Raw genomic sequence first — 23332 nt, forward strand, 5'->3', positions numbered from 1 at the left:
AATGACCTTCTTGGTCTCTATTTATAGTTTTTGTCTTGAAATCTATTTTGTGTGATACAAGTCTAGCTACTTCTACTATTTTCTGGTTTCCACTGGCATGGAATATCTTTTTCCATTATTTTATTTTCAATTTTTGTATGTCTTTTTAGGTGAAGTGTGTTTCTTATAGGCAACAGATCATTGAGTCTTGTTTTTTTCATTCATGTAGCCACTCTATGTCTTTTGATTGGAGAGTTTAGTCCATTTACAACTAGTGTTATTGTTGATAAGTAAGAACTTAATCTTGCCATTTTGTTATTTGTTTTCTGGTCTTCTCTTTTTTGTTTCCTTCTTGTCTTCCTTTTAGTGAAGGTGATTTTCTCTGGTGGTATGTTTTAATTTCTTATTTTTTTATGGATCTGTTGAATGTTTTTTGATTTGAGGTTACCAGGAAGCTTGTAATCTTACAATCCATTATTTTAAACTGCTGACAACTTAATGCTGATTGCATAAACAAATAAGCAATGAGAAAACTAGTAAAAACTCCATACTTTACCTTTGTCTCCCTGCTTTTTAGGTTTTTGTTGTTTCTATTTATATCTTATTGTACTCTGTCTTAAAAAGTTGTCATTATTCTGTTTGATTAGTTTATCTTTTAGTCTTTCTACTCAATATATGAGTAATTTTATACACTGCAATTGCACTGTATAACATTCTGTGTTTTTCCATGCTCTTACTATTACCAGTTAGTTTTGTACCTTCAGATGATTTCTTATTGCTCATTCATTCCTTTTCTTTAAGACTGAGGAACTCCCTTTAGCATTGCTTGTAGGACCGCTCTGGTGTTGATGAAATCCCTCATCTTTTGTTTGTCTGATAAAGTCTTTATTTTCCTTGTGTTTGAAGGATATTTTTTTGTGGATATACTATTCTAGGGTAAAAGTTTTCTTCCTTCAGCACTTGAAATATGTCATGCCACTCTTTTCTTGCTTATAAATCTTCTACTAAAAAGTCTGCTACCAGACATATTAGAGCTCCTTTGTACGTCATTTCTTTTTTCTTGCTGCATTTGGATATTTTCCTTATTTTTGCTTTATCCTTAACCATTAGGAGTTTGATTATTAAATGCCTTGGGGTAGTCTTCTTTGGATTAAATCTCCCTGATGTTCTACAAACTTCTGGTACTTCAATGTTAATATCTTTCTCTAGGTTTTGGATGTTTTCTGTTATTTTCCCTTTGAATGAACTTTTTGCCTTATCTTTCTCTCTACATCCTCTTTAAGTCCAATAACTTAGATTTGCCCTTTTGAGGCTATTTCCTACATGTTTTAGGCATGCTTTTTAAATGTTTTTATTCTCTTTGATTTGGTTTCCTCTGACTCTGTATTTTCAAATAGCCTGTCTTGAAGCTCACTGATTCTTTCTTCTGCATGATCAATTCGGCTATTAAGAGACTCTGATGCATTCTTCAATATGTCACTTGGATTTTTCAACTCCAGAATTCCTACCTGATTCCTTTTAATTATTTCAGTCTCCTTGTTAATTTTATCTTATTGGATTTTGAATTTCTTCTTTGTGTTATCTTGAATTGCATTGAGTTTTCTCAAAACAGCTATTTTGAATTATCTGCCTGCTAGGTCACATAGCACTGTCTCTCTAGGATTGGTCTCTGGTGCCTTATTTAGTTTGTATGGTGAGGTCATGTTTTTGTTGATCATCTTGATGCTTGTGGATGTTTGTCAATGTCTGGACATCAAAGAGTCAGGTATTTATTGTAGTCTTCACAGTCTGAGCTTGTGCGTACCCATTCTTCTTGTGAAGGCTTTCCAAGTATTCAAAGGGACTTGGGTGTTGTAATCTAAGTTTTCAGTTACTGCAGCTGTATCTGAATTAGGGGGCACTCCAAGCCCAATAACACTATAGCTCTTGCAGATTTGCGAGGTGCTGTCTTGGTCTTGGATAAGATTCTGAAGAATTCTCTGGATTACCAGAAAGAGACTCTTTTCCCTTACGTTTTTCCAAACAGAATCTCTCTGTACAAATTTGACAGTAGATTTGTTTTTCTAATTCTGCAAAAAATGATGGTAGTTTGATAGGCATAGCATTTAATCAGTAGTTTGCTTTGGTCATATGGTCATTTCAACAATATTGATTTTTCAAATCAATAAGCATGGAATGTTTCTCAATTTTTATGGGTCATCTATTATTTCCTTCAGCAATGTTTTGCTGTTGTTGTTGTTGTTGTTGTTGTTGTTGTTATTATTATTATTTGAGAGGTCATCTCTCTCTGTCACCAGCCTGGAGTGCAGTTGCATAATCTCGGCTCACTGCAAACTTCGACTGCCGCATTCAAGTGATTCTCCTGCCGCATTCAAGTGATTCTCCTGCGTCAGCCTCCTGAGTAGCTGGGATTACAGGCACACACCACTACACCCAGCTAATTTTTGTATTTTTACTAGAGATGGGGTTTCATCATGTTGGCCAGGATGGTCTCCATCGCCTGATTTCGTGATCCTCCTGCCTTGGCCTCCCAAAGTGCTGGGATTACAGGCATAAGCCACTGTGCCTTGCTTGTAATCATATTTGTAGAGATCTTTCCCACCACCATGGTTAGGTGTGTTCTTTGTAGAGATCTGTTACCTCTGTGGTTAGGTGTATTCTTAGGTATTTTATTTTATTTTTTGTCGTTATTGTAAATGGGATTGTGTTTTTGATTTGGCTCTCAACTTAACTGTTATTGGTGTTTAGCAATGCTGCTTTTTTTTTGAACAATGATTGTGCATTCTGAAACTTTACTAAAGGTTTTTATCAGGTCTAGGAGCCTTCTGGCAGAGTCTTTAGGATTTTCTAGGTATAGAATAATATTGTCAGTAAAGAACAATAGCTGGGCCTTTTCTTTTCCTATTGGATGCTTTTTATTTCTTTCTGTTGCCTGATTGTTCTGGCTGTGACTTCCAGTACTGTTTTGAATAGGAGTGTTAAGAGTGGGTATCCTTATCTTATTCCAGTTCTTAAGGAGAATGCTTCCAATTTCTGTCCATTCAGTATGATGTTAGCTGTGAATTTCTCATAGATGGCTCTTAATATTTTGAGGTATGTTCCTTTGATGTCTAGTTTGTTGAGGGTTTTTATTATCAAAGGATGTTGGATTTTATTGACAGCTTTTTGTATGTCTACTGAGATGATCATATGGTTTTTAATTCTGTTTGTGTGACAAATTATACTTATAGATTTGCATATGTTGAACAAATCTTGCATCCCAGAAATAAAGCCTACTTGATTATAGTGAATTAACTTTAAGATGTGCTGCTGGATTTGGTTTGCTAGCATTTTGTTGAAGATTTTTGAATCTATCTTCATCAGGGATATCTGCCTGTGGTTTTCTTATTTGTTGTGTCTTTGCCACATTTTGGTATGAGGATGATCCTGGCTTTGTAGAATGAGTTAGAGAGGAGATGCTTCTTCTTGATTTTTTAGAATAGTTTCAGGAGTATTGGTACCAGCTATTCTTTATACATCTGGGAGAATTCAGCTGTGAATCCATCTGGTCCAGTGCCTTTTTAAAATTAGTGTTTTTTTTTTTTAATTACTGATTGAATTTCAAAACTCATTATTGGTCTGTTTCAGATTCATTATTGGTCCTAATTCAGATTTGGGAGCTTGTATCTTTCCAGGAATTTGTCCATTTCCTCTAGATTTTCTAGTTTGTATGCATAGAGGTATTCATAGTAGTCACTAAGGATCTTTTGTATTTCTGTGGATTTGGTTGTCATGTCACCTTTGTCATTTCTGATTGTGCTTATTTGGATCTTCTCTCTTTTTTCTTTGTTAATTTAGCTAGCAGTGTATTGATTTTTTTTATCTTTTCAAAGAAAAAACTACCTTTTTGTTTTGTTGATCCTTCGTATAGATTTCTGAGTCTTAATTTCATTTAGTTCTGCTCTGATTTTAGTTATTTTCTTCTGCTAACTTTGGGGTTACTTTGTTCTCTAAGAAATATTTTTATACTCCAAGTTGGTAACCATATTATTTTGTGTTTTCTTCTAGCTATGTAACACTTTGGCTTTATATTTGAGTTTATGATCCATCTCAAATTAATTTTGTGTATGGTGTGAAGTAAATTTTGAAGTTCTTTTTATCCCCATTTTTTTTAAAGTTGCTCCAGCAACAATTGCAGAAAATCCTTTCTTTTCTCATTTAATTGCTTTGGCATCTTTGTGGAAATCAATTGTCCATTTATGAGTGGGTCTATGTCTGGATATTCTACTCTGTCCATTTTTCTTTGACTTTTGCCAGTATGACACTGTGTTAATTGCCATAGCTTTATAATAAGTTCTGAAATCAGGTAGTTTGAATATCCAACTTTACTTTTTATCTTTAAGAATGTTTTAGCTAGACTAGTTTCTTTGCTTTTCTATATAAATTTTGAAAATTAAAAAAGGTATTTGTTGCATAAAACTTGTACATCTGTTTAGAGGATTAATTTCTTAACAATATTGTATTTTCCAAACTATTATCATTATATATCTCTTCATTTATTTACATAGATTTTCTTTAGTTTCTCTCAGCAATGTTTAACAGATTTCAGTTTAGAAATTTATTCCTTACTATTATGTCTTTTTAACTGAGTCTTTTTTTATTATTATACTTTAAGTTCTGGGGTACATGTGCACAATATGCAGGTTTGTTACATAGGTATACATGTGCCATGTTGGTTTGCTCCACCGATCAACTTATCATTTACATTAGGTATTACTCTTTATGCTATCCCTCACTGACTCCCCAGCTCCCTGACAGGCCCCAGTGTGTGAAGTTCCCCTCCCTGTGTCCATGTGATTTCATTGTTCAACTCTCACTTATGAGTAAGAACATGCAGCATTTGGTTTGTTCTTCTTGTGTTAGTTTGCTGAGAATGATGGTTTCCAGTTTCATCCATGTCCCTGCAAAGGACATGAACTCGTCCTTTTTTATGGCTGCATAGTATTACATGATGTATATGTGCCACATTTTCTTTATCCAGTCTATCATTGATGGGCATTTTGGTTGGTTCCAAGACTTTGCTATTGTGAACAGTGCAGCAATAAACACACGTGTGCATGTATCTTTATAGCAGAATGACTCATAATCCTTTGGGTATACACCCAGTAACGGGATTGCTGGGTCAAATGGTATTTCTGGTTCTAGATCCCTGAGGAATCACCACACTGTCTTCCCCAGTGGTTGAACTAATTTACACTCCCACCAGCTGTGTAGCTTTAAAGGCCTTTAAAGGCCTTTAAAGGCATTCCTATTTCTCCACATCCTCTCCAGCATCTGTTGTTTCCTGACTTTTTAATGATCGCCATTCTAACTGGCATGAGATGATACCTCATTGTGGTTTTGATTTGCATTTCTCTAATGAGCAGTGATGATGAGCATTTTTTCATATGTTTGTTGGCTGCATAAATGTCTTCTTTTGAGAAGTGTCTGTTCATATCCTTTGCCCATTTTTTATGGGTTTTTTTTCTTGCAAATTTGTTTACCTTCTTTGTAGATTCTGGATTTGGCCCTTTGTCAGATGGATAGATTGCAAAAATTTTCTCCCATTCTGTAGGTTGCCTGTTCACTCTGCTGATAGTTTCTTTTGCTGTGCATAAGTTCTCTAGTTTAATTAGATCCCATTTGTCAATTTTGGCTTTTGTTGCCATTGCTTTTGGTGTTTTACTCATGAACTCTTTGCCCATGCCTATGTCCTGAATGGTATTGCCTATGTTTTCTTCTAGGGTTTTTATGGTTTTAGGTCTTACATTTCAGTCTTTAATCCTTCTTGAGTGAATTTTTGTATAAGGTGTAAGGAACGGATCCAGTTTTAGCTTTCTGCATATGGCTAGCCAGTTTTCCCAGCACCATTTATTAAATAGGGAATCCTTTCTCCATTGCTTGTTTTTGTCACGTTTGTCAAAGATCAGATGATTGTGGATGTGTGGTGTTATTTCTGAGGCCTGTGTTCTGTTCCATTGGTCTATATCTCTGTTTTGGTACCAGTACCATGCTGTTTTGGTTACTGTAGACTTGCTGTATAGTTTGAAGTCAGGTAGCATGATGCCTCCAGCTTTGTTCTTTTTGCTTAGGATTGTCTTGGCTGTGCTTGGCTCTTTTTGGTTCCATATGAAATTTAAAGTAGTTTTTTCCAATTCTGTGAAGGAAGTTAGTGGTAGCTTGATGGGGATAGCACTGAATCTATAAATTACCTTGGGCAGTATGGCCATTTTCACAATATTGATTCTTCCTATCCATGAGCATGGACTGTTCTTCCATTTGTTTGTGTCCTCTTTTATTTCCTTGAGCAGTGGTTTGTAGTTCTCCTTGAAGAGATCCTTCATATTGCTTGTAATGTGGATTCCTAGGTATTTTGTTCTCTTCATAGCAATTGTGAATGGGAGCTCACTCATGATTTGGCTCTCTGTTTGTTATTGGTGTATAGGAATGCTTGTGATTTTTGCACATTGATTTTATACCCTGAGACTTTGCTGAAGTTGCTTTTCGCTTAAGGAGATTTTGGGCTGAGTTGATGGGGTTTTCTAAATATACAATCATGTCATCTGCAAACAGAGACAATTTGACTTCCCCTTTTCCTAATTGAATACCCTTTATTTCTTTCTCTTGCCTGATTGCCCTGGCCAGAACTTCCAATACTTTGTTAAATAGGAGTGGTGAGAGAGGGCATCCTTGTCTTGTGCCAGTTTTCAAAGGGAATGCATCCAGTTTTTGCCCGTTCAGTATGATATTGGCTGTGGGTCTGTCATAAATTGCTCTTATTAATTTGAGACACATTCCATTAATACCTAGTTTGTTGAGAGATTTTTGCATGAAGGGCTGTTGATTTTTTTTGAAGGCCTTTTCTGCATCTATTGAGATAATCATGTGGTTTTTGTCATTGGTTCCGTTTATGTGAGAGATTATGTTTATTGATTTGCATATGTTGAACCAGCCTTGCATCCCAGGGATGAAGCCGACTTGATCATGGTGGGTAAGCTTTTTGATGTGCAGCTGGATTTGGTTTGCCAGCATTTTATTGAGGATTTTCGCATCGATGTTCATCAGGGATATTGGCCTAAAATTTTCTTTTTTTGTTGTGTCTCTGCCAGATTTTGGTATCAGGATGATGCTGGCCTCATAAAATGAGTTAGGGAGTATCCCCTCTTTTTCTATTGATTGGAATAGTTTCAGAAGCAATGGGAGGAAGCTCCTCTTTGTACCTCTGGGAGAATTTGGCTGTGAATCTGTCAGGTCCTGGACTTTTTTTATTGCTATAGTTTCAGAAGGAATGGTTCCAGCTCTTCTTTGTACCTCTGGTAGAATTCAGCTGTGAATCCGTCAGGTCCTGGACTTTTTTTGGTGGGTACGCTATTAATTACTGCCTCAATTTCAGAACCCATTATTGGTCTATTCAGAGATTCGACTTCTTCCTGGTTTAGTCTTGGGAGGGTGTAGTGTCCAGGAATTTATCCATTTCTTCTAGATTTTCTAGTTTATTTGTGTAGAGGTGTTTTTAGTATTCTCTGATGATAGTTTCTATTTCTGTGGAATCGGTGGTGGTATCCCCTTTATCATTTTTTATTGATTCTATTTGATTCTTCTCTCTTTTCTTCTTTATTAGTCTGGCTAGCAGTCTATCAACTTTGTTGATCTTTTCAAAAAGCAGCTCCTGGATTCATTGATTTTTTTGAAGGGTTTTTTGTGTCTCTAGCTCCTTCAGTTCTGCTCTGATCTTAGTTATTTCTTGTCTTCTAGCTTTTGAATTTGTTTGCTCTTGCTTCTCTAGTTCTTTTAATTGTGATGTTACTGTGTCAATTTTAGATCTTTTCTGCTTTCTCTTGTGGGCATTTAGTGCTATAAATTTCCATCTACACACTGCTTTAAATGTGTCCCAGAGAGATTCTGGTATGTTTTGTCTTTGTTCTCATCGGTTTCAAAGAACATCTTTATTTCTGCCTTCATTTTGTTATTTACCTAGTAGTCATTCAGGAGCAGGTTGTTCAGTTTCCATGCAGTTGTGTGATTTTGAGTGAGTTTCTTAATCCTGAGTTCTAATTTGATTGCACTGTGGTTGAGAGACAGTTTGTTGTGATTTTTGTTCTTTAACATTTGCTGAGGAGTGTTTTACTTCCAATTATGTGGTCAATTTTAGAATAAGTGCGACGTGGTGCTGAGAAGAATGTATATTCTGTTGATTTCTCGTGGAGAGTTCTGTAGATGTCTATTAGATCTGCTTGGTCCAGAGCTGAATTCAAATCCTGGATATCTTTGGTAATTTTCTGTCTTGTTGATCTAAGATTGAAAGTGGGGTGTTAAAATTTCCCACTATTTTTGTGTGGAAGTCTAAGTCTCTTTGTAGGCCTCTAAGAACTTGCTTTATGAATCTAGATGCTCCTGTATTGGGTGCATATATATTTAAGATAGTTAGCTTTTCTTTTTGCATTGATCCCTTTACCATTATGTAATGCCCTTCTTTGTCTCTTTTGATCTTTGTTGGTTTAAAGTCTTTTTCATCAGAGACTCTTTGCACGTGTGATTGGTCTCCTGAATACAGCACACCAATGGGGCTTGACTCTTTATCTAATTTGCCAGTCTGTGTCTTTTAATTGGGGCATTTAGCCCATTTAGATTTAAGGTTAATATTGTTATGTGCAAATCTGATCCTGTCATTATGATGCTAGCTGGTTATTTTGCCCATTAGTTGATTCAGTTTCTTCATAGCGTTGATGGTCTCTACAATTTGGCATGTTTTTGCCATGGCTGGAAGCAGTTATTCCATTCCATTTCTAGTGCTTCCCTCAGGAGCTCTTGTAAGGCAGGCTTGGTGGTGACAAAATCTCTCAGCATTTGCTTGTCTGTAAAGGCTTTTATTTCTCCTTCACTTATGAAGCTTAGTTTGGCTGGATATGAAATTCTGGGTTGAAAATTCTTTTCTTTAAGAATGTTGAATATTGGCCCCCACTCTCTTCTGGCTTATAGGGTTTCTGCCGAGAGATCTGCTGTTAGTCTGGTGGGCTTCCCTTTGTGGGTAACCAGACCTTTCTCTTTGGCTGCCCTTAACATTTTTTCCTTCATTTCTACCTTGGTGAATCTGACAATTATGTGTCTTGGGGCTGCTCTTTTCGAAGAATATCTTTGTGGTGTTCTCTGTATTTCCTGTATTTGAAAACTGGCCTGCCTTGCTAAGTTGGGGAAGTTCTCCTGGATAATATCCTGCAGAGTGTTTTCCAACTTGGTTCCATTCTCCCCATCACTTTCAGGTACACCAATCAGACGTAGATTTGGTCTTTTCACATAGTCCCATATTTCTTGGAGGCTTTGTTTGTTTCTTTTCACTCTTTTTTCTCTAATCTTGTCTTCCTGTTTTATTTCATTAAGTTGATCTTCAGTCACTGATATCCTTTCTTCCGCATGATCGATTCGGCTACTGAAGCTTGTGTATGCTTCACAAAGTTCTCATGCTGTGTTTTTCAGCTCCATCAGGTCATTTATGTTCTTCTCTACACTGTTTATTCTAGTTAGCAATTCATCTAACTGTTTTTCAAGGTTCTTAGCTTTCCCTTGCTGGCGAGGAGTTGTGATCCTTTGGAGGAGAAGAGACATTCTGGTTTTTGGAATTTTCAGCCTTTCTATGCTGGTTTCTTCCTATATTTGTGGTTTTATCTACCTTTGGTCTTTGATTTTGGTGATCTAGAGATGGGGTTTTGGTATGGACATCCTTTTGGCTGATGTTGATGCTGTTCCTTTTTGTTTTTCAGTTTTCCTTCTAACAGTCAGGCCTCTCAGCTGCAGGTTGTTGGAGTTTGTTGGAGGTCCACTCCAGACCCTGTTTGCCTGGGTATCACCAGCGGAGGCTGCAGAACAGCAAATATTGCTGCCTGATCTTTCATCTGGAAGCTTCTTCCAGAGGGGCACCCACCAGATGCCAGCCAGAGCTCTCCTGTATGAGGTGTCTGCCGGCCCCTACTGGAAGCTGTCTCCCAGTCAGGCTACACAGGGGTCAGGGACCCACCTGAGGAGGCAGACTGTCCATTATCAGAGTTCAAACACTCTGCTGGGAGAACCACTGCTCTCTTCAGAGCTGTCAGGGACGTTTAAGTGTGCTGAAGCTGTGCCCACAGCTGCCCCCTCCCCCAGGTGCTCTGTCCCAGGGAGATGGAGGTTTTATCTATAAGTCCCTGACTGGGGCTGCTGTCTTTTGTTCAGAGATGCCCTGCCCACAGAGGTGTAATCTAGAGGGGCAGTTGAGTTTGCTGAGCTGAGGTGGGCTCCGCCCAGTTAGTACTTCCCATGGCTTTGTTTACACTGTGAGCATAAAACCACTTACTCAAGCCTCAGCAATGGCTGGCACCCCTCCCCCCACCAAGCTCCAGTGTTCCGGGTCAATCTCAAACTGCTGCACTAGTAGTGAGAATTTCAAGCCAATGGATATTAGCTTGCTGGGCTCCATGGGCGTGGGACCTGCCGAGCCAGGCACCAGAGGGAATCTCCTGGTCTGCCAGTTGCAAAGATAGTGGGAAAAGCAGAGTATCTGGGCAGGAGTGTACCATTCCTCCTGGTACAGTCTCTCACAGCTTCCCTTGGCTAGGAAAGGGAAATCCCCTGACCCTTTGCACTTCCCGGGTGAGGCGACACCTCACCCTGCTTTGGCTCACCCTCCGTGGGCTGCACCCACTGTCCAACCAGTCCCAGTGAGATGAACCAGGTACCTAAGTTGGAAATGCAGAAATCACCCATCTTCTGCATCGATCTCCCTGGGAGCTGCAGACCGGAGCTGTTCCTATGAGTCTTTTTAATAGATGTTCTCAAATGGTCTTTGTGCTCATTTAATCTTCTACCAACAAAATAGGACAGGTTTTCTATTTTCCCTCCCTTTAAAAATGTGTAATTTTAGAATATTTTTGATCTTTGCCAACTGAATATTATCTCATTTTAGCTTTAACTTTTACTTCTTTTATTGTGTGAGCTTCTTTTCATATGTCTAGAAGTTCTGTATTTCCTCTTCTGTGAGCATGTTTATGTTCTTTGCCAAATTTTCTGTGACATAGTAGATTATTCTCTTGTTGGTTTGCAGTAGCTCTTTCTTATATACACACACAAAAATGGCATTTTTATGTTATGTCTTCCAGATTTTTGTTTGTCCTTTAAGTGTATTTGTTTTTTATTTATTATGCGTGAAAATTTGAAAGATATAATAATCTTTTATGATTTCTTAGTTTCATGTCATACTGATAATATTCCTACTCACTCTAATATTACAAAGTAATTCCATGTTTTCTTTGTAGAATTTTGAGGTTTCAGTTTTTCATTTAAGCCATTTGCTTATCTGTAATGTATTTGTTGTAGGACTCTATGTAATATGTGGTGAGAATCTTTACATTTTCTAGGAGATTACTCATTTTTTGAGCAATCCTTCATTTCCCCACGACTATCTCAACATGTACTAAATTCGCACACACATACACACACACACACACATAATTTTTTTATATATATGATTTAATAATGCTAGTTTTAAATACGTTCTAGTATCTGTTAGGGGTATTAGTGCTTTGTTAATAGTCCTTTAAATTTTTTAATATATTCTTGCATGCTGATTTTCCAATTTTTTTTTTGTCTAATTCTAAACCTAAAACTTCTATTGATTTTTTTTTAGGAGCAGGTAAAATTTATAAATTAGTTTAGAGAGAACTGATACATTTCCAATATTGTATCTTCCTGTCTGAGCTAAAGTGTTCCTTCCCTTTATTCAAGCCTTCTCCTGGGTTCCACAGAAAGTTTTAAAGTTGCCTAAATATTAGATATATCTAGTTTTTTCTTTCTGTATATTCTATTTTTGTAGTTATTTTTGCCATTGTAAGTAGTATCTTCTCTTGTGTTATATTTACTAACTTGTGTGAATCTGACCTGATATTAATTTTATATTCATCCAACTGACAGCATTGTCTAATCCTTGTCATTTCTGTCTTGGATAGGAAAGGTTTCAGTGTTTTATTTGTAAGTTTGATGGTCTCTCTCTCTCTCTCTCTCTTTCTTTCACTCATCACGTCAGATAAGTACCAACTGATTTTTATTTAAAGTATTAATAATTTTAGATAGATGTCAAATTTTGTTAAATGACTTTTCATGCTTCAAAGAAGATAACATGTGATATTTTTCCTTTAATCTTTTAATATAATGAGTTATATTTCATAATATTGGACTATCTTTGGTATAAACCCAATTTTGTTGTGGTGTATTTTGTATTCATGGGCTTCTGGTTTTTGTTTGCTTATATATTATTTAGATTTTTTAAAATAAAGACTCATAAGGGAAGTTAGTGCTATCATTGTTAGATTTTAGTATTAACGTTTTTCTGATTAATATTTTCTCTTTCCATAAAAGAGAATTTAAAATTGCTTATATTTTCTTAACTCCAGAAATGCTTACAGAGTATTTGAAATATATTTTTAAAAAGTTTGGTGGAATTCAACTGAAAGACTTAATTTGATCCTCTGTAGTGAAAGGGGGTCAAGTAATTCTTTGACAGATTTGCCTGTGTTTCATGTGATCATTCATTTGTTTTGATTTTCCACTATTTCTTGGCTTTTTTGCAATTCATTTTCCTAGAAAATTATCTATTTGAGTCAGGTTTTCAAGTTAATGTGTATAGTCAAACAAAATAGCCTATTATAATCTTTTACATTTTTCTTTAGGTGGTGAATTCCTCATTGTAATTTTCCATTTATATACTTGTGCTTTTCTCTATCTTGCTTCTAAAAGTGAAATTAATAGTTTATCTTTTTAAATGGTTTTATGAAGATCTAATTAACACATCATATAATCTATTCATGTAAAGTATCTAGTGGAAGGGTTTTTCGTATACTCAGAGAGTTGTGCGATCATCACTATAATTACAACTTTTTTTTTTTTTTGAGACCCAGACTGGAGTGCAGTGGTGCCATCTGGGCTCACTGCAAGCTCCGCCTTCCAGTTCACACCATTCTCCTGCCTCAGCCTCCCGAGCAGCTGGGACTACAGGCCCCCACCACAACGCCCTGCTAATTTTTTTTTTTTTTTTTTTTTTTGTATTTTTAGTAGAGACGGGGTTTCACCGTGTTAGCCAGAATGGTCTCGATCTCCTGACCTCGTGATCCGCCCGCCTCATCCTCCCAAAGTACTGGGATTACAGGCTTGAGCCACCATGCCGACCAATTACAACATTTTTATTATTGCAAAAGGAAACCTCATACTTAAACAGTCACTCACAATTTCCTCCCAACCTTCTCCACTCCCGTCTAGGTAACCACCAATCTGTGTTCTGCCTTATAAATTTGCCTGTTCTGGACATTTTGGAATCATTCAGTATGTGTGTGGTCTTTGTGACTGGCTTCTATCAGTTAGCATCAAGTTTTCAGGATTCTTCCATATCATACGATGTGTAAGTACATCTTTCCTTTTCATAAGTACATCATTCCTTTTTATTGCTGAATAATATTCTACTGTATTCATATGCCACATATTATTTATCTTTTCTTCAGTTGGGGGGCATTTGCATTGTTTTCTGTTGGTGGCTATTATGAATAATGCTGCTATGAACATTTGTGTACAAGTCTTTGTGTGAATATGTGTTTTCATTTCTTTTGGGTAGATACCTAGGAGTGGAATTACTAGGTTATATGGTAATTCTGTGTTTAACATCTTGAGGAGCTACCAAACTGTTTTCCAGTGTGGGTGTGCCATTTTAAATTCTCACAAGCAATGTATGAGTGTTCCAATTTCTTCACATGCTTGCCAATAGTTATTACTGTCTTTGTGTCTTATTATAGCCACCTTAGTGGTGTGAAGTGATACCTCATTGTGGTTTGATTTGCATTTCCCTTTGATAGCTAATGATGTTAAACAGCTTTACTTGTCATTTGCATATCTCTTTGGAAAAATGTCTGTACAAATCCTTTGCCCGTTTTTTATTTGGGTGATTTGTCTCTTTGTTACTGAGTTGAAAGTGTATACATATATTCTAGAAACAATTTCTTTATCAGACTTATTATTTGCAAATATTTTCTTTTATTCTATGGGTCGATTTTCATTTTCTTTATGGTGTCCTTTGAAGCCCAAAAGTTTTCAATGTTGAAGAAGTCTAATTTACCATTTTTTGGAGGGTAGAGGATCATCTGTGCTTTTGGTGTTAAATTTAAGAAGGCTTTGCCTAACTCAAGGTCACAAAAATTTACTCAACACTTTCTGCTAAGAGTTTTGTAACTTTGACTCATATTTAGGTCTATGATGCATTTTGAGTTAATTTTTGTGTATAGTGTAATGAGGAAGTCCAACTTCATTCAGTTGATATAGTTGTATTAGTTTATTTGTGAATTTTCATTCTATTCCAATGACTTGTCTATCCTTGTGCCACTACCATACTATTGATTAACTACAACAATAATACAGTATGATAATGTATTGATTAGCTATAGCTTTGTAGTAAATTTTGAAATCAGGTTGTGTCAGTCTTCAAACTTTGTTCTTCTTTTACAATACTGTTTTGACTCTTCTGAGTCCCTTGAATTTCCATATGAATATTGGGATCAGCTTGTCAACTTCTTCAAAACAGCCTACTAAGGATTTGACAGAGATTGTGCTGAACCTACAGGGGAGTCTGGGGGAATAGTGCCATATAAATGCAACATAAAGTCTTTCAATCTGTAAACATGAAACATCTTTCCATTTAAGTCTTTAATTTAGTTAATTTTTTTTTGTAGTACAAGTTTTGTACTTCTTGTTAAGTTTATATCTAAGAATTTTACTTTTTCATACTAGTGTAAGTGAAATTGCTTTCTTAATTTCATTTGGATTGTTTATTGCTGGTTTATTGGAAATGGAATTAATTTTTACATGTTGATCTCATACCTTAACACCTTGCTTTACTTGTTTGTTAGTTCTAACAGTTTAGGTGAATTTCTTAGGATTTTTTAATATATAAAATAGCTATCATCTGAAAATGGAGATTTTAACGTTTCTTTTCTGACTTGAATGTTTTTTAGCTCTTTTTCTTGCATAATTGCCCTTGGCCAGATCTCCATTTCAATGTTAAATGTAAATGGCCAGGATGGACATCTTTGTCTTGTTCCTGATGTTAAAGGAAAAGCTTTCAGTTTTTCACTATCACGTGTATGATATTAGTTATGGACTTTTTTTTTTTTTTTTTTGAGACAGAGTCTCACTCTGTCGCCCAGGTTGGAGTGCAGTGGCACTATCTCGGCTCACTGCAAGCTCTGCCTCCCAGGTTCATGCCATTCTCCTGCCTCAGCCTCCCGAGTAGCTGGAGCTACAGGCACTCGCCTAATTTTTTGTATTTTTAGTAGAGACGGGTTTTCACCATGTTAGCCAGGATGGTTTCGACCTCCTGACCTCGTGATCCGCCCGCCTCGGCCTCCACAAGTGCCAGGATTATAGGCATCAGCCACCACGTCCCGCCTAGTTATGGATTTTTTCTTATGTCCGTAATAACCTTTACCAGGTTGAAATAGTTTCCTACTATTGCTAATTCATTCAGGTTTCCTGTGTGGTCTAGTAGATTAATAATTTTGTGAATGTTATATGGACACTTAAAAAAGATACCTGCTATTTTTTCATATAATAGATTCCTATATAAATCAATGAAACATACCTTATTTATTACATTTTAGGTCTTCACTATCCTTATTTTATTTGCTTTGGCAGAGAAAAAATTTTAAAATCTCTTCGTATGAGTATATTTCTGTTTCTCCTTTTTTTTTTTTTTAAATTATACTTTAAGTTCTGGGATACATGTGCAGAATGTGCAGGTTTGTTACATTGTGCCATAGTGGTTTGCTGCAGGTTTGCTGCACCCATCAACCCATCATCTACATTAGATATTTCTCCTAATGCTATCCCTCCCCTAGCCCCCCACCCCCAGACAGGCTCTGGTGTGTGATGTTCCTCTCCTTGTGTCCATGTGTTCTCATTGTTCAACTCCCACTTATGAGTGAGAACATGCGGTGTTTGGTTTTCTGTTCTTGTGTTAGTTGGCTGAGAATGATGGTTTCCACCTTAATCTGTGTCTCTGCAAAAGACATGAACTCATCCTTTTTTAATGGCTGCATAGTATTCCATGGTGTATATGTGCCACATTTCCTTTATCCAGTCTTGTTTCTCCATTTATGTCTTCAAGCTTTTGTTTATGAATTTTGATGTGTATTATTTTGTGTATAGCTCTTTAGGTAATCATTGTGGATTGAAGCCTCTATCATTATAGTGTCCTTTTTGCCTTGTTTCCTGAATTTGACATTGTCTTTTATTAGAATATGACCAATGTCTTTCTTTACATTTTCGTAAATGACTTTGCTCATTTTAAATTACCTTTTCTGAATGACTTTTTAAAATGTATCCCTGTTGTGTATGGTATATGGTTACATTTCCTTTGTGATTTAGTTTTAGCTTTTTTCTTGTCAATAGGTAAGCTTATCCCATTTATATTAATTGCTTACTGTAGTCTTAATTTTACAACCAAATACTGTGGTATTCATAGTTGTTGTAATTGATTCCTTAAAACATATTTTAATCAAATGATCTGTGATATTTTTCTTTTTGATAATTGTTTAGGTTTATGTTCTAAATTCTCTCATTTATCTTTATTATTATAACTTTCTATAATACACTGAATTCTCATATTTTTAAAGACAGTATCTATCAGGCATTTTCTCCAATCCTTATTTCTCTAATTTTCTTTTATATTTATATATATATTTTATATATATATTTTATATTTATATATATATAAAATATATATAAATAAAAATAACTGGAATATAAATAACTGGATATAAATAACTGGAATATATATATAACTGGAATATAAATAACTGGAACAATAAAATATATATAAATAACTTGAATATAAATATAAATATAGTTATATAAATATATTTATAAATATAGTTATATAAATATAAAAACTGGAATAATATAAATAACTGGAATAATAAAAAAAATATATTTTATATATATAACTGGTTTTATATATGTATAAAACTGGAAGAATCATAATCATAATATATTAGCATCTACTATAAATATATTTATACTTTTAATATTATTTATACATTGTAATAGTTGATAATTTATATTTTATATTTATAGTTCCGACAATTTGTTTAGTTTTAGGCTTGTGGCACCTGAGTTGCATGATGATTGCTAGAAATTTTGTAGTAGTTTTAAAATTCATTTATCTACTTAACTTAGGTTGTTTTTCCTCTAGTAGCTTTTCCAAGAAGAGCTCATTATAATTTATATCCTTTGGGTTTTTGAAAGTTCAAAATGTTTTCCTCTTGTCTCTGCATTTGAATTATTCACATTCTTCCTGTAAGATTTTTCAAGCATAGTGTCATTATATTCCATTCTTCAAAATTGCCATGGACAAACCTGAGATCAGCTTGGTATGTTTTATTATTTTAAGTGATATTTTTGCTTGAACACTCAGAGGTTTCCTTATTTTTGAAATATAATAGCGTTATTAAGATGTGTTTTTGTTGGTTGTCTTATAAGATATTCATTTTCTCTGACAGAATGGACCATTTCAATGTGTTGATCCAAGTATTTTCTTTTTGAAAGTTTTCTTGAAATATATCTCAATTTTCTTTCTCATGTTTTGTTCTTTTCTTCAGGAACAGTGATCATACGTATAAATGTTCTCCCTAGTCCATTTTTTATTAGTGTAATTTTCCCTAAATTCACATAACTAATTTTTGTTTCATATAACACTGCTTTTTGTGAGCTTATCTTTACTATGTTTTTATAAGACTATTATACTTTTTTTGTGTAGTGCTTATAATATGGTCTTTATTACTTTAATGTTTTTATATTTTCTTTCCATCTTTTCTTAGCCCTGACTTCTCATACTTTACTTTCTTCTGTCATTTCACCATATCGTCACTAAGACAGATCTCATATCTTGCATCTGTATTTTTGGGTTCTTTGATTTTGTTTTTTTAATGGCCTTTGAGTCATGGAGGTAAATTTTGTCAGGATTTTCTTCTGTCTGTTGACAACCTTTTTTGTTGTTGTTGTTTTGGAGCCATCTAGGCTCACTGCAACCTCCGGCTCCTGTGTTCAAATGATTATCCTGCCTCGGCCTCCCGAGTAAGCTGGGATTACAGGTGCGTCCAACCATGTCTGGCTAATTTTTGTATTTTTAGTAGAGACAGGGTTTCACCATGTGGGCAGGCTAGTCTCGAACTCCTGAGATCAGGTGATCGGCCCGCCTTGACCTCCCAAAGTGCTGGGACTACAGGCATGAGCCATCGCACCCAGCCAACATTTTTAAATGAGTCTTCTGTATGTGCATCCTTCTGTGAGAAGAGAAAAGCAATTTTTGCCCATTTCTCTTTGTTTTTGTCTTAAATAATCTTTAGTTCTTTTTGAATATTGCTTACTTTTGAATGAAATGAGTTATTGAGTTCTCAGACTGCATATGTAGGAAGTTTATGGGAAAGGGACCAAGCTGTGTTGCAGACTAGTAGGAGTTTCTGTATTTCACAGTAAAGTTATTTGTATATGAAGGTCTGCCTCTGTCTCTGTGTGTCTGTCTGCCTGTCTCTCTCTTTCTCTCTCGTGTGTGTGTGTGAGAGACAGTTGTTTAAGTCTTTATACATTTCTATTGTATCAGGCTTTGGACCTTTTCTTTTACTGTAATTCATTAACAGACTGCTTCTTGTGAAAGTGGCATATCTGTCTGTTTCTTTGTTTATTTCCCACTACTCATCGTGGCCTGGGCATCTCATTTCTATTTTTTTAAAGCTGTGATTATTGTTTTTTGCTTCTTGTAGTACCCCATCTGTTTTGGTGATTGTGCTCTCCTGACATGCTTAAGATCTGTTGCTGTAGGCTTCTTTCCTCAGGTTAATCCCACACAATTCATCATACACAGTAGTTTGGGATCAGGGATGTTTCTTAGTTTTTCCCAAACAGGACTTTGCTTCTGTTACTGTGCTTCACCTAGCTTTGGGAGTGTTATCTGAAAGAAGAGACCAACTTAACACCAGAAGTCTCTTAGTTATGTTGATCTTAATATAAAGGTGCAAAATAGCGGGAGAAATTATTAAGTGGAAGGAAATGTTAAAAGTAATTACATTAATAAAAGGGTAATAAAAAGAAGAAAAGCCTGTTAGTGTTGTCATCCTTGATGTCCTCCAGGACATCATATATTGGTCTATTTTGAAACTTTCAGGGAAGTTTAGGAAAATGAATATAAGATACAACATTGCAATACTTGGCCTTAATTTATGTCTTTGTTAATTTTTATCTTTATCATCCTGAACAAGTGACCTAACTAGTCTAAACTTCAGTTTCTTCATCTGTAAAATTTGGACAGTAATGGCTTTTTAAAGTCACCTGTCATCTAGCAGGCATTCAATAAATATCTACTGTATTTGAATATAATATGGTAGATATTTATTTCAAGTGCCTTTAAAAATTCTTTTTTTTAACTAGCAGATTTTAAAAATTAAAGACATTAAAAAGTCTGAGTCTATGGTATATGAACACCATATGATCATATTATAAGAGGATTATGCCTGGGTAAATCTTTGATTTTGATAACGTACTGTATCTCTAATAGTTTTCCATCTCTGTAACATTTGACTGTTTTTAAAACATCAAACTCCAAACTTTCAATGTATTTTGTAATATAGTCTAATATAACAGTAGTATTACCAATTACATTTGTTTTTGAATTTTTGAGTCCAAGATATAAAATGCTTTTTTTTTTTTTTTTTTTTTTGAGACAGAGTCTCCCTCTATCGCCCAGGCTGAAGTGCAGTGGCACCATCTCGGCTCACTGCAAATTCCGTCTCCCGGCCTCACACCATTCTCCTGCCTCAGCCTCCCAAGTAGCTGGGACTACAGGTGCCAGCCACCACGCCTGGCTAATTTTTTGTATTTTTAGTAGAGACAGGGTTTCACCGTGTTAGCCAGGATGGCCTCGATCTCCTGAACTCGTGATCTGCCTCCCTCGGCCTCCCAAAGTGCTGGTATTACACGTGTGAGCCACCACACCCAGCCCTGATAATACTTTTTTTTTTTTTAACTGAGTAGACAATTCTTTCTTTTTAAGGGAATTACATTTCTCTCTCTATATATATATGTGTGTGTATATATATATTACATTTCTCTCTCTCTCTCTGTATATACACGTATATATATATATACACACACATATACAGACATATACACATATGTGTGTGTGTATATGTGTGTGTATATATATATGTATATATATGTGTGTGTGTATATACACACACACACACACACACACATCCCTGATAGCAGCTAATATTAACACGTAGGGCTCCATAGTTTACATATATTCTCATTTGACTTCATTTAGTTATAAAAATCTAGGCCATGAGGTAAAGGATGTTTGACAAAAACACAGTGATTCAAACATATGGATCACTCAAAAATCTGGATTTGAATTCTTCAGGATTTATATTCTAGAAACCTAAATTAACCAAATCCAAGTTTTCTAACTAAGACGGAAAGCCATAATAGAAAAATACCAATTTTTATGTATATCAAATGATCTAATGTTACTTCATGATAACATTATAGAATTGAATAGTTTCTGAAAGACTCAAAAAAGATTAAAAGAATTTACATAACATGTAAAAGCTTATATTTGACACCAGGAAAGTCACTTAACTTTACTGAGCTTCCATTTTCTCAAGTGTTTAAACAAAATAGTAATTCTTAACTGATCAGTTTAGATCATTGCTACATGTATTTATTAGCCTACTGTGGGCCAGATAACGGGCTTAAAATGTTATATAATTTGAAATCAAATGGGTTTGATGTATGAAAATATTTTGTAAGTTGTAAAAAGTCTATACAAGTCTTAATGATTATTAGTCTTACTGAGATATTAGTTAACAAAGCAAACACTTTATTGTTCCCTCTCCTGGGTAAAATCTCACATATTTTATAGCAGTTGTGTTTTTCAAAATATCTGTGAGAGTACTGTGTTTTATACTGTTCTTATTCAGTACACAAGACCTTCTACCTGTTAAATTTTCTATCTGTTTGCTAGTACTGTAGTTCTAAGCACTGAGTAACATGTTCCCAACTCTGTCTTCCACAACATCACTGCCAAGAATGAGGCTGGGTAAATGACATGAAGAAAACAGTTATCTAAAGTTATTTTGACAGAGGACATTCATAGGCATATCCAAGTCCTTTTAGAATGCACCAACCAGTTTCTCCTTTCTTCAGGTACAATCTTGACTATATGAAAGACAGAGATATTTTTGTCTACATTTGCTAATTTTATTTTGATATATAAAGATAACAATTTAGGACTTTTTTTGTGATGAAAACTAGGAATTTCCAAATAAAAAGTTTTGGTAAGGGCTATGTGTACTTTCTTCATCACAATTTTCTCCATCTTAAATGATGCTGTGTGTGTGTGTGTGTATGTGTGTGTGTTATGTATAATTACATCCATGTCTTAAATAGTTGGGTTTGAATCAGTTCCAACACTGATTCAACCTCTTATAAGCCATTGTATATCTATAAGACATGGATATTTGCAAGTTTTCAAGTTTGCTGTGAAGATTAGGGCTTGTGTATGTAAAATGCCTAGCACTCTATCTAAAATAAAGTAGGTGCAGAAAAGCATTAATTCCCCTTTCTCAAACACTGAGGCAGTAAGTAGAACACATATTTGGAAATAGAAGAATAGGGTTAAAGCATGGACTCTGCTTCTGTGAGCTTCGTGGCCTGTGAAGAGTCATTAAATCTCATGGTGTTTTTTTGTCCCATTGTGAAATTGTAATATCATTCTCTGCCAAGCCTTGGGTGCTGTCAAATGGAAAAAATGAGACAATGCCCTTAGTAAAAGTGTATTTTGCTATAAGATGTAGTGGATTGTTAGTATTAATTATTAAATAATAATTAGTATTAATTAGGGAGTGTGGTAAAATAGAGCACTGGATTTGTTGTCAGAAAGCCTAGCTTCACTTTCTCTCGCTATGTGACACATTACCCATTCTCTTGGAACTTTTGTTTTGTTCAGTATAAACCAGAAGAAAAAATACTTACCTCTATTTCTATTTTTTTAAAGAACTTCCATATTTTTTCCATAGTGGCTGCAGCAATTGACATTCCCACCAACAGTGTACTAGAGTCTCCTTTTCTCCATGCTGTCATCATTTGTTATCTTTGTCTTTTGGTAATAGTCATCCTAACAGGTGTGAGGTAGCATCTCATTGTGGACACAGCAATTCCACTACTGGGATAGATCTGAAGGAAATGAAATCAGCACCCTGTAGAGATACCTGCACTTTCATGTTAATTGTAGCATTATTCACAATAGCCAAGATATGGAAACAACCTAATTCAGATGAATAAATACATTGTAGTATATGTCTATATTCAATGAAATATCATTCAGCCTTGAAAAGACAAGAAATACTGCCATCTACCACAACCTGGATGAACCTGTAGGACATAATGCTAAGTGAAATAAGCCAGACATAGAAAGAAAAATATCACATGATCTCACTATATGTGGAATCTAAAAAAAGTTAAGTTCATAGAAACAGAGAATAAAATGGTGACTAGAAGAGGCAGGTGAAGGGAGAGCAAATGGGGAGATGTAGGTCAAAGGGATGATAGTTAATAATATCGTATTCAAGATTTTGCTTAGAGAGTAGATTTGAGATGCTCTTGCAACAAAAACGGTGACTATGTGAGATGATGGACATGTTAATTTGCTCGACTGCAGTGACCATTTCACAATGTGTAAGTATATCAGAACTTTGTGTTGTATACCTTAAATATATACAATAAAAATATAGAAAAAAACTTCCCTTGTAGAATTGTTCTGAAAATTAAATCAGATAACATGTATGAAAGCACTTAGAAAGAGTTTAGCACATAGTAGGTTTTCAATAAATGTTGGTTGATTTTAGTTGAATACAGGGGGGTTTAGGTCTCCTAATAGAATTTGAAAAGTTGCATGTAAACTGGCAGTATTTACAAATCTTTCTTGTTCCTCCTAGTTTCCATATAATTTGCCATGTGAAAATACTTCCATATGCTAGAAGTTGGTCTTCATATTTTTTTCTGTAGAGGTTAAAAACATCAATAGGAAAACACAGCATAGTGTCTAGCTTGCATGTAAATACAGGGTACACCATGTGTAAATGTCTTAATGCCATCTCCTTGGAGACACCTGTAAACAATTTTCCAGGCCCAATACCTTATTGCTGAGACTAAGTAATTCTGCAAACAAACATTTGGATTAATATGAATTCAGTTTTGGTTTACATATTTTCAGTAC

General features: G+C 35.2%; 1 long non-coding RNA gene across 2 annotated transcripts in view; it reads right to left on the reverse strand.

Annotated features, from left to right (window-relative positions):
• LOC129524549 (uncharacterized) overlaps positions 1-23332 on the reverse strand; it is an 89288-nt gene that overhangs the window by 48870 nt on the left and 17086 nt on the right. For both annotated transcript variants that reach the window (XR_010130315.1, XR_008668344.2), the window contains exon 3: positions 22090-22290. This is a non-coding gene — a long non-coding RNA (uncharacterized lncRNA). The remainder of the gene's footprint in view (positions 1-22089; positions 22291-23332) is intronic.

Source organism: Gorilla gorilla, chromosome 13, assembly GCF_029281585.2.
Source record: "Gorilla gorilla gorilla isolate KB3781 chromosome 13, NHGRI_mGorGor1-v2.1_pri, whole genome shotgun sequence".
Lineage (NCBI taxonomy): Eukaryota > Metazoa > Chordata > Mammalia > Primates > Hominidae > Gorilla > Gorilla gorilla.